This window comes from Scylla paramamosain, chromosome 8, assembly GCF_035594125.1.
Source record: "Scylla paramamosain isolate STU-SP2022 chromosome 8, ASM3559412v1, whole genome shotgun sequence".
Classification (NCBI taxonomy): Eukaryota; Metazoa; Arthropoda; class Malacostraca; order Decapoda; family Portunidae; genus Scylla; species Scylla paramamosain.
In genome coordinates, this window is record NC_087158.1 from 15,909,540 (window position 1) to 15,922,039 (window position 12,500).

At 43.3% G+C, this 12,500-nt stretch overlaps 1 long non-coding RNA gene across 4 annotated transcripts in view; it reads right to left on the reverse strand.

The window, feature by feature from the left end:
- The window catches only part of LOC135102860 (uncharacterized), a 195,846-nt gene that overhangs the window by 118,301 nt on the left and 65,045 nt on the right, over window positions 1–12,500 (reverse strand). For all 4 annotated transcript variants that reach the window (XR_010269804.1, XR_010269802.1, XR_010269801.1 and 1 more), the window contains exon 2: window positions 6,488–6,615. This is a non-coding gene — a long non-coding RNA (uncharacterized LOC135102860). The remainder of the gene's footprint in view (window positions 1–6,487; window positions 6,616–12,500) is intronic.

Here is a 12,500-nt window from a genome sequence, read left to right on the forward strand (position 1 = left end):
CTTGCTCCTATTTCCTCATTTAACACTCATTTTCATTTTCCTTTCTTCCTCTCCTTCACTTCCTACATCTCCGGTCATCACTTCCCTTCCTCTCCTCGTCACTATCCTTCTGTTTCTCCTTTTTTTTCCTCCTCTCTCCATTTCCCTTCATTTGCAACTCGTGTCAGGGAACTGGAGGGAAAAATATACTAGTTAACTGAGGGAAAATTAATCAAGCAGCATTTTTCTCCAGGTGAGCAAGGCAGGTGTTGCTGTGTGACGAGGTAAGGCTGCGGTGTGTGTTTACTGTCAGATCTCTGTGGATGTGTATGTGTGTGTGTGTATATGTGTGTGTGTGTGTATGTTTCAGGTGATTGTTTTGTATTTTCATCGTGTTTGTGTGTGTGTGTGTGTGTGTGTGTGTGTGTGTGTGTGTGTGGACGGATGTATGGATGGATGTATCTATCTGTCTGTGTTTGTATCTGTATTTCCATATTCTTGTTCGTCTATATAGTATGCGTTTTTGTTGTTTGTTTGTTTGTTTGCTTGTATATATTTGTATGTGTGTGTGTGTGTGTGTGTGTGTGTGTGTGTGTGTGTGTGTGTGTGTGTGTGTGTGTGTGTGTGTGTGTGTGTGTGTGTGTGTGTGTGTGTGTGTGTGTGTCGACTTGTGTATTGATAGACTGAGTTTTCATTATCATCCTACTACTACTACTTCTACTACTACTACTACTACTACTATTTCTACTACTACTACTACTTCTAATACACTACTACAAACAATAATGCTACAAGACTATACAATAATGTAGTAACAGTAGTAGTAGTAGTAGTAGTAGTAGTAGTAGTAGTAGTAGTAGTAGTAGTAGTAGTAGTAGTAGCAGTAGTAGTAGTAGTAGTAGCAGCAGTAACAGTAGTAGCAGCTATAATGGGAGCAGCGTGCCTGGGTAGGGTCGCGTCAGCACACACGTAGCACCAGTCAGGCAGCAAAGTGGCGCTGACCTGGGCGCGGCACTCAGCACTCCTGCCTCTTCCCATCATGCCAATCCTGCCACCCCTGCACCCCGCCCTTCTTATCTCTTTACTCACCCCCTCGATACCCTGCAACCCCTCTCACATTTTTTTATTCGTTCTTTCCATCATTTATTTTTTGCCTTTCTTCCTTCCATCTCTTTCCCTTCTATTTCTCTATCATTCTTCCTCTCCACCTCTCTTTCTCTCTGTTACTTTCTTCTGGCCTCTATCTCCCATTCCTTCTCCACCTTGCTCCTCCTCTCCTTTCTCTCCTTCGCTCTCTCCTTCCCTCCGTCTCTCCATCACCGCCACCTGCCACATTGATAGAGCAGTATTTCCTCTCCTTACTTCCTTCCCCTTCCTTCCTCCTGCTCTTCCTTCCTCTCTCTTGCTCCTCCTTTCCTTTCTTCCTTTCCCATAAGTTTGTTTCTTGCATTCTTCCTTCCTTCTTTTTATTCCCTTTTTTCTTAACTTTCTTTTTCTTTCTCCTTTCTTTGTATTTTAGTTCTTCAGATTCATTCACTTTCCTCCCTCCTTCCCTCCCTCCCTCCCGTCTTCATCCCTTGCATGTTTCCCTTCCGTTTCCCATCCCTGCATTCCTCCATACCTTTTTTTCCTCTCTGCATCTCTTTTTTTCCTTCCTTCCTTCCTTCCTTCCATGCTTCCATTCTTCCTTCCTTTTATACTACCCATTCTAAAAAACATTTCCGCCTTCAATTTCTTCTCTCCTTCCTTTCTAACTGTCCGTTTTTCCTCTTAAGATTCCTTCATTTTAATCCTTCCTTCGTTTCCTCCTTCCCTTACAGACGTCCATTCTCCTTAATTTTTCTTTTCTTACCTTCTTTCCTTCCTTCCTTCTCACCTGTCCAATTTCCCTAAGCTTCCTTCCTCTCTTCTTTCCTTCCAGTCCTTCCTTCCTTCCTTCCTTCCTTTTCAGTCATCCAGCCATCCCTGCTAAGTTTCCTCTCTTCACTCCTCCCCTCCCCTCTCTTCTCTCCTCCCCTCCCCTCTCCGCTTCTCTCCTCTCTCCTCCCCTCCTCCTCCCCCTAAAATGACAGAAGCAGCTGGTGGAGCATCGATCATAGGAACGTGTCACCTTCCTCTCCCCCCCCTTCCCATGTGGCGTTTCCAACATTTCATTTTTTTTGTTGAATTATTGACCTACTTATTGGTGGGGTATGGTGAAGTGAGGTGTGGTGATGTGAGGTAGGGTGGTGTGGTGGGTCTGGTGGGGTGTGGTGAGGCAGTGTTTGTACTGTCGTTATGGGTGTTGTTTGTTTGTTTGTTTGTTTGTTTGTTTGTTTGTTTGTTGGTTGGTTGGGTGTTGTTGTTGTTGTTGTTGTTGTTGTTGTTGTTATTTTATTAGTTATCATTACTGTTATATTTCCTAACTTTTCTTTATTTTTGTACCATCAGTGATATATCATTTCCTTACGAGAGAGAGAGAGAGAGAGAGAGAGAGAGAGAGAGAGAGAGAGAGAGAGAGAGAGAGAGAGAGAGAGAGAGAGAGAGAGAGAGAGAGAGAGAGAGAGAGAGAGGAAGGAAAGAGTAATTAAAACTACATATTCTCCTGAGTACGATTATATATCATCCCTTTAAGGAAACACACACACACACACACACACACACACACAAACCTTGCCTCTTCTCTCTCTCTCTCTCTCTCTCTCTCTCTCTCTCTCTCTCTCTCTCTCTCTCTCTCTCAACATAACCTAGTGAAATACATATATCCCAGCTTCCTCTTATGCAACCTCCTCCTTCTCCTCTTCTTCCTCCTCCTCCTCCACCGCAGTGTAGGGAGAGGGAAGAGGGAGTGGAGAAATGGAGAAGAAAATGAAACTGAGGGGAGAGGGGAAAAAATGTTGTGGAAGAAAGTGAGGGGAAAGTGAGACGAGGAGGGGAAAGGGGAGTGGTGTTTAAGACGGGAGGGAAGGAAGGGAAAAGGGGGAGGGAGGGGAGAGGATGGGAGGTTGAAAGGGTGAATAGTGGAGGAGGGGGAAGTGAAGAAGAGGAGTGTTGTAAACCGTTTAAGGAGGAGGAGGAGGAGGAGGAGGAGGAGGAGGAGGAGGAGGAGGTAAAGAAGATTAGAAAGCGTATTATATGGGGGAGAAAAAAGGAAGTAAACTATAAACACTTTAGAGGATTGTGGGAGTACTTTATAAAAAGCGGAGAGAGAGAGAGAGAGAGAGAGAGAGAGAGAGAGAGAGAGAGAGAGAGAGAGAGAGAGAGAGAGAGAGAGAGAGAGAGAGAGAGAGCGCGTTTCTTTCCACCACACGCAGCTGTCAAGAGGCGGCAGGCAGCAGCTGTCTCCTGCCGCCACTACTGAGAAATGAGAGGACCTGGGGGAGCCTGCCTTAACCTGGAGGCAAGCTGGCAAAAGTCAGCAGAAATGATAGCAAAAATCTGGAGAAATGGTGCCACATATCTGGAGACCAACTGCCAAATATCTGGAGACGAGAAGATGGTCACAAAAAATCCGGAGACGTGGTGGCAAATATTTGGAAACGAGATGGTAAAAGTATGAAGACACGCTGCGAAAAATCTGAAGACTACGTAGATGAGGTGACAAAAATCTGGAGACACGTTGCCAAAACTTTGAAAACATGGCGACAAAAATCTTGAGACTGCAAAATGCCTGGAGACAAGGTGGCAAAAAATCGCGTGATTAGCTGAGGAGTAACTGATGAATTTCTGTGAAGGGCTTAGTGGTTTGACTTTTAGTAATATAGTATTCACTTTTAGTAATACAGTATTCATAGTTATTTGTAGTAATGGTGATAATGATGATGAAGATGACGAAGGTAATATTGATACAGAGTGAAAAATCTCATTTTCTCATTCACACACACACACACACACACGCACGCACACACACACACACACACACACACACAAACTTGACCTAAATTCTTCTCATTTGGCGTTTCCTGTCTACTCTCTCTCTCTCTCTCTCTCTCTCTCTCTCTCTCTCTCTCTCTCTCTCTCTCTCTCTCTCTCTCTCTCTCTCTCTCTCTCTCTGAATTTACTTGACGCTCATCAGCTTAAAGGAGAAGAGCGTGATTACTCGTGGCTGGAGCATTAGCTATGAGGGAAGGAGAAGAGTCAGAAAGCAGCATTTCACCACACCCTCCACCTCCACCACCACCACCACCACCACCACCACAACCACCCACGTGACAGCTGCTGTTAAGATAACTTTACCAATAACTCAGAATTTGGTGCATATGGAGGAGGAGGAAGAGGAGGAGGAGGAGGAGGAGGAGGAGCTGGTGGTGGTGGTGGAATAAAAGTATAAAAAGGGAAGGTGTAAAAGGAACTGCAAAAAGGAGGAAGAGGAGGAGGAGGAGGAGGAGGAGGAGGAGGAGGAGGAGGAGGAGGAGGAGGAGGAGGAGGAGGAGGAGGAACAGGAGTATGGGTTAAAGGAAGATGATGTGTAAGAGGAGGAAGCGGAAGAAGAAGAGGAGGAGGAGGAGGAGGAGGAGGAGGAGGAGGAGGAGGAGGAGGAGGAGGAGGAGGAGGAGGGGGAAGAGGAAGAGGAGGAGGAGGGAGAAGAGGGGGAAGGAGGAGGAGGAGGGGGAAGGAGGAGGAGGAGGGGAAAAGAGAAGGAGGAGGGGAAAGGAGGAGGAGGAGGAAGGAGGAAGGAGGAGGAAGGAGGAGGAAGGAGGAAGGAGGAGGAGGAGGAGGAGGAGGAGGAGGAGGAGGAGGAGGAGGAGTAAAAGGTTTCCGCCAAGGATTGAATACATCACGATGAGTTCAGAGCTCCTAATTCATTCTTTATGTAAGGAGGGCTCAGGAAGAGGAAAGGTGAGAGGCTGCTCTCTCTCTCTCTCTCTCTCTCTCTCTCTCTCTCTCTCTCTCTCTCTCTCTCTCTCTCTCTCTCTCTGGGTATCACGTGGATCATCATCTGGTGGTGAATTTACAACTTCCTACTTACCTTGAGGAAGGAAAGGAGGAGGAGGAGGAGGAGGAGGAGGAAGAAAAAGAACAAGAACAACAAAAACAAGAACAACAAGAACAAGAACAACACAGACAAGAACAAAAAGAACAAGGAGTAGAACAAGAACAGGAAGAAATAATAAAAAATGCAATACAAACATCTTTCTTTTCTTCCTTCTTTCCTTTCCTTTTCTTTCGTGTCCCTCTGCTTTCACTCCTACATGCTACTCTCCCTCACTTCCCTCTCTCTCTCCCTCTCCCTCTCCTCTCTCACACACGCAAGCACACCACACCCTCTTCCTTTGCATCTTAACACACCACCATCACCACCACCACCACCACCACCACCCAGACCCTCAGCGTGGCAGGAAATGTGGCATATTTTTTGGGAGCCGTGGTGTTCCTCTGGGCCTGAACCGCCGCTCACACACGCGCCCGCGGCCTGGGGATTGCAGGGGCGGGCAGTGATGGGTGGTGTGTGCGGGGTGAGTGCAGCGGGTATAGGTGGGACGGGCGTAGTGGGCGGCATTTCATAATGAAGAAGCGTCTGCGTCTGAATGAAGCTTTTAACGTTAAGTGCGGGCGGAGGGAAGCCTTCATCCTCCCCCAGCCTCTCCCCACTCCCCAGCCTCCATGTTCCCCAATCACTCCTTCCCTTGCTCCCGACGCTTCCTATGCTATCCTATGTACCACTTTCAACTCCTTCCCATTCTCGTCACCAGTTCCCTCCCCTTCTATATCCATTTCAGTCCCTACTCCCCACTCTCTCACTCCGCACTCCCATCCTAGCCCCATCCCATTCCCTTCTCTCGTTTCTTTCCTTTTCCCTTCCTCCTCTCATTCATACCTTCCTCTCCCTACTCTCCCCATCCAGTATCTTTTCTCCCCACTCTCACTCTCTCCCTCCACGCACGTCCCGCTGACACCCACGCGCACGCAATAAGCATCAGTCTTCACCCCAACGCTCGTCTCCCGGGTAAGTAAGTTCCAAATTTCATCTTGACGGGGGAGCAAAAAGGGGCTTGTGGGAGCGGTGAGTAGAGGCGCTGACGGTCCATCTAGCAGGCCATTCTTTTTTTCTTTTTCTGTCCTGTTTTGATGCATAGTATTCTCCATTTGTGTAGAAGTAGGTGTGTGTGTGTGTGTGTGTGTGTGTGTGTGTGTGTGTGTGTGTGTGTGTGTGTGTTGAGTGTGAGTGAGTGTCTTAGTAGTTATCAGGCGAGTGTGGCAGTGTGTTGGTGAGTGCCTTGGTGTGTCAAGTAAATATCTCAGGTGAGGATGTTTATGAGTGTCAGGTGAGTGTCTTTCAGTATTCCATTAATATTTTAGCGTTTTTTATTATTTTTTTTCAGCATAATCTGGATAAGTTCAGATTTTTCCTTTATATTATTGTGAGGTATCTTGACTATTATTATTATATTTTTTTTGTAATTATTCAGTACTGGTCATTTGAAGGTATACTACATGTATACCTGCAATATATATTTTTTTTCACGCCTTTCTATCATGATTAGTATTTTGTTTCAATGTTGTACAGCACTTATGATTGATTACTTACCTATCCAGCTACCAGGGGAATGCGTCAGGTGTGAGTGTGTGAAGCAGGTACACATAAACAGGTGGACAGAGGCAACACTCACACAGGCACAGGTGACAGCTGGCCGGAACTCCCTCAGGTCATTTAAGCTGGAAAAGAAAAATAAATAATAATAATAATAATAATAATAATAATAATAATAATAATAATAATAATAATAATAACAATAATAATAATAGTAAAACTTATAATGATAATGATACAGAAGAAAGAAAGAAAGAAAGAAAGAAAGAAAGAAGAAGAAGAAGACGAAGACGAAAACGAAGAAGAAGAAGAAGACGAAGACGAAGAAGAAGACAAAAAAGAAGAAAGAAAAAGAAGAAGAAGAAAGAAAAAGAAGAAGAAGAAACAGAAGAGAATTAACCAGCGAAAAACAAGTGAATAATGGGAAATTATAATAAAACAAATCACAATAAAAAAAATAGAAAATGAACTCCAAATGTATGAACTCTCTCTCTCTCTCTCTCTCTCTCTCTCTCTCTCTCTCTCTCTCTCTCTCTCTCTCTCTCTCTCTCTCTCTAATCCATCAGCGTCACGACCCTTCACGGGGCGGATCAAAAACAGGGCGAGAGAACCAGCGCTTACACGCCCCACTGACCCCGTGACCCGGCCAACAGCAAGGGGAGGAGAGGGGGGGACTGGGGTGGGGCAAGAAGGGGAGGGGGGCCAGAGAAAGGGAGGGTGAGAAGAGGAAGGGGAAGAAAAGCAACAGGATTCGCGGTCAATTTAGGTAGCTATTAAAAATAAAGAAAAAAAGGCGTGTGTGTGTGTGTGTGTGTGTGTGTGTGTGTGTGTGTGTGTGTGTGTGTGTGTGTAGTTAAAACTTCATGCATGCAAAACACGGACTCATTCCTCTCTCTCTCTCTCTCTCTCTCTCTCTCTCTCTCTCTCTCTCTCTCTCTCTCTCTCTCTCTCTCTCTCTCTCTCTCTCTCTCTCTCTCTCTCTCTCTCTCTCTCTCTCTCTCTCTCTCTGTCACCACCACCAACAATTAATCAGCGCCCAGCGACCACCTGAAGGCATTGATTCTCCCACTGCAGCGGCTGAAGGCTCGTTAGAAACACGGACGAGGAGGCCTGCTTGAGAGCGGCTGGTGGAGAGAAAGAGAGGGAGAGAGGTGGATGGAGGTGGAGAGGCGGAGAGGTGGTAAGGAAAAGTATGAGGATGTGGAACCAGAACGGAATGGAGGAGGAGGAGGAGGAGGAGGAGGAGGAGGAGGAGGAGGAGGAGGAGGAGGAGGAGAGTACAGTAAGTTTTCTTCTAATTTCGTATGTAAGTAAATTTGGCGGTGAATGTTAAAATTGTCCGAAAGATTTAATGGACGTCATTAGCCTTGTTTGCCTTCAGCTTTTTCTCATTAGCCTGACCTAGAAAAGAAATTGTCACGTTTAAACACACACACACACACACACACACACACACACACACACACATTTACACAATACACATGTTATACAATTACAGTACGTAATTTTTTTGTCACGACTCATCAACAAAGTGGGATTAGAGAGCACATTATCATAAAAAATAATTGTATGTACATCAAATGAAATAAATTTACTACAGTAGGTCAATGGATTCTTTATTTTTTTCTTTTTTAGGGGAGTGGCGGGTGGTCTTTTGATTTTTTTTATCTGATAATAAAAAAAGAAAAAAAAAGGAAGGTGTTACACGATTCTATGAAATAAGAAAATAAAAACAAGGACAGGTAGTTAAAAAAAAAAAATGTATCAGGGAAACTTAACTAGAAAAAATTGTATCAGGGAGCCGTGTCTCTAAAAAAAAAAAAAAAAATATTAAAAAAATGTAGAAGGATATTGCGGCCCCATAAAATATTAAACAGAAAAATGAAGCGCGGAAACGCAACTCTAAAACACACACACACAAAAAAAAATAAAAGTTGAGAGAATACCTGACTATTTTCCCACGCTGCAATGTAGGGGAGGTCTCTAATTGTTGTTTCAGGTGCACGGATCTACCTGGCTCGCCACTCACCACTTAATACTTCACCTGGCTCGCCTCTCGCCACTCGCCGCCGCTTCATTACCTTGACTGCAAAGTTCGGATCGCAGCGAGTGTTTGCTCCTAAACAAGACACTTTTCCCAGGTGCAGGTGCTGGATAATCACTCTACATTTTACCTGCTGACTAATTGGCTCTCCAGTCTTTTCCTCCTCCCACACATGACCGCTTCCTCTCATTCTCTTATTTTTCTTTATCTTTTTTCTATTTTTAATTCTCCCTCACTTCGTGCGAGTATTTACAACTTGCTGCTTGTCTTGCTCCTTGTTAGTTTCCCCTCGAAACTGTTAATATATATACCCTCGAAATTGTGAGTATACATACCCTCGAAATTGTGAGTATATGTACAAGTTAATTTTCTTCTATTATTATTATCATTATTATTATTATTATTATTATCATTATTATTATTATTATTATTATTATTGCAGTTATTACTATTATCATTTGCCTATTTGTTTATTCATTCACGAGGCGTTTCTCGTCTTTCTTTTGTTTGTGGGGTCTTTGCTTATGGCCTGCGTCCCCGCGCCGCCGCCGCCGCCGCCGCCGCCGCCGCCACCACAACCACCACTACACTATCAACAACAGCGATATCAACAGCAGCAACAGAATGGAAGAAAAAGAAAGAAAGAAAACACAGGACAGTATAGTATTACGAAGAAAGGCAGAAGGAGGATGAAACAACGACCAGCAAGTAACAAGTTTTAAGCGAGACATACGAGTGACATTAGAAAGACGTCACACTGCAGTACTATTTTTGGAAGGTCACATCCACATCCACGCCAACAGCGTCTCCATCCACGCCACCCACACGCCAGCCATCACATCACACTCACACCACAAACACTTCACTAGTTCATATCCACATCCCGACCACTATCACGGCCGTCACACATTACAAACACCTCATTAGTTCATATCCACATCCTCACCCACACGCCATCACGTCACAGCGGAGGTGACTGTGTAACGGTGCTGAACTTCTGACCAAGACCGCACGAGTATTCATTCATAAGAACATAAGGGTATAAGCAGCAAGAAGCCATGAGGCCTAAACGTGGCAGTTCCTGCATGAAACATCTACTTATTTCCATCCATCATCCTCATGCATCAATTCATCTAGTCTTCTTTTAGTCTTCCCAGTAACTCAGCACTAAAATTACTGAATCAATTCTATTCATCTACCACAACACGATAATTTGAGAGCCAGTTCCTACCTATTTTATAAATTAAACTTTATCAAGCTTAAACCTGATAAGTTAGTTACTGATGGGTAGTAGAAATTTGATATCATGTGGAGTCCTTAATAATAATAATAATAATAATAATAATAATAATAATAATAATAATAATAATAATAATGATAATAATTATTATTATTATCGTTGATCCTTTCTGTACAGTTCCTACATAATTATTAGAGAGACGTGACATCACTTTGGTCTTAGGCGTAATTGTCGACTGATATGCATAAATGTTGGCCAGTAATTCGGTGTCACGTGTAGTGTCAGCATAATTATTGAGGGACATGTACTAGTAACGCAGTGTCAACCATAGATCCCAACAAGTTATTATATACACATACAGTAGTAATCCCTACGAATGGAGAGCTATCAAATCACCAGCACAGCTTCATTCCAGCACCAGTGACGCAAGTCGTGACTCAAGGTGTCTTTTAGTGATGGGACGCGAGGCCATGACGAAAACCTAACTGCTGGAAACACGATCATTTAACTTACCGGACCACATGTGGCTGTATCTCTAAAACTACAATATACACACAGTACTCCATTACAAATATTCAAACCATTTCCATTACAATCTCAAAGAAATACATAAATTGGATAGAAGTGTTGAAAAAAATTCGCTCACTTTTTTCTTCCGTCCTCCACATTTTTTCTTTTCTCCCTCACATCTTTACTTGCACAAGCAAACTGCCTCTTTTCCACTCCGCCTTTTTTCCTGCATCTTTGAACTTCATGTATCGATCGTTCTTTTCACAACTTGTCTTTACTGCCTCAACCATTTCTACTGTATTCGTCTTTGAAAATTCCCTACTCTAGTCTCTAGTCTTTTGATTTTCTCACTCCCGTTTTCATCTAATTTAGTGACTCCACACAACCTTGAAAGCTTTCCTACATCTGCAACATACATTTACTTGTCTATTTTTTAGATTTCTTTGATTATTTTTTGTAATCTTGATTCTTCTAATAATCTGAAGTGAGGCTTAATGTAGCTACTAAACACAGTCATCAAAACTCCCTCTTACCTGTAGCATCAATTTAGTTATATGTCCATGTATTTTCTTCGATAAAACTTCTAAATTTGCTCCTGATTATTAATTTCTGCTTTGATCTAAATCATTTAACTCAATCATTGTACCTTTCTCATATCTACTGCATCCGTTTAATCTTTTTTCTTTCATTATTGTCTTTTATTATCCATCAAATCTTGCTCCTTTTAATTGCCTCATTCCTGGCTTTATTTAGCTGCTCCACACAATTACCCTGGCATTCTCATATCTATAGCAATCATTTAGTTTCTTTCTCTTGTATTTTCTTGGATCATTCTTCTAGTCTTGCTTCCATCATAGCACTCTCATGTCTAGATTATCCATAATAGTCTTTTCTCTTGTATTAATCTCTTTTTTTTTTAATCCTTCTCTAATCTTGTCCCTCTATAATAATCTCATTCCAGGATTCATTTAAAGTAGTTACACAATCATCATAACATTCCCATACTAGCAGCATCCGTTTTCCTTCCCTGGCCTGTCCTGTTCTCGTCTCCTCACCGGCTCGTGCTCTGGCCAATACATCATCACTGGTCTACGGTTACCAGGGTGTGTATTTCTCTCCCCATCCACTATAACTCTTTCCCCTCCCACGATATATCTTACCGCTTTCAATGTCAGTAATCACTTTGTCCATATCACGTCTATACTTATGATCTATTACGAGGCAGAACAAAAGGGATAAAAAAAGGAAGGAAAGAAGAACATGAGCCCCTGCCAGTGCTGTGACCACTCAGATATACGAGCCTGATCAGTGACACTCAGATCTTATCACTAGGTCACTGTTTGCGTAATGTGTAATCCAGTGTCCTCACATGGCCTGGTTTGGCGGCTTCTGTTTATTGCTGAAGGTGATATGAAATCGGTGCGGGTGGAAGGTGAGTGTGGCAATGGTGGTGGTGGTGGTGGTGGTGGTGGTGATGTCAGTGGTGATGATGATGATGATGACGATAATTTAAAGTCCATCCTAAGTAAATTCCATCCACGAAGATTCCATCATGGAAATTTGTCTCAATTTGACCTATTGTGATTTGACCTAACAATCTAATCTAAACCAACCTAACTTAACCAAACCTGAGATAACTTTATATCTAACCTGACCTAACCTAACCTGACCTAAAGGAACAACTTACTATGTTTTAGGGAAATTTATAAAATGAAATGGGGAAAATCAACCTGAAAGGTAATCACGGTATACAGTACGTCTCTCTCTCTCTCTCTCTCTCTCTCTCTCTCTCTCTCTCTCTCTCTCTCTCTCTCTCTCTCTCTCTCTCTCTCTCTCTCGCACCAACCATTCTCTCTAATCCTCCCTCTTCGCTCACTTTTGTAATCCTTTTGATACTCTCTCTCTCTCTCTCTCTCTCTCTCTCTCTCTCTCTCTCTCTCTCTCTCTCTCTCTCTCTCTCTCTCTCTCTCTCTCTCTCTCTCTCTCTCCCCCCACCAGTATTTCCTCATTTCTGCGCCACTCCCAGGCTGGCTAATTAAAGTTTCCCGCCGCTGCACAAACAACATCAAAGACCCACAGCGTGCACTGCCCCCTTTATTCATACAATGACCTGACCTATGCCATGTGACCTGACCTACGTAATCTAGCGTGACTTAAGGTATACTACAAAGCCAATTGATTTTTACTTTCATACATTTTGATCCTTTCTTTGTCTG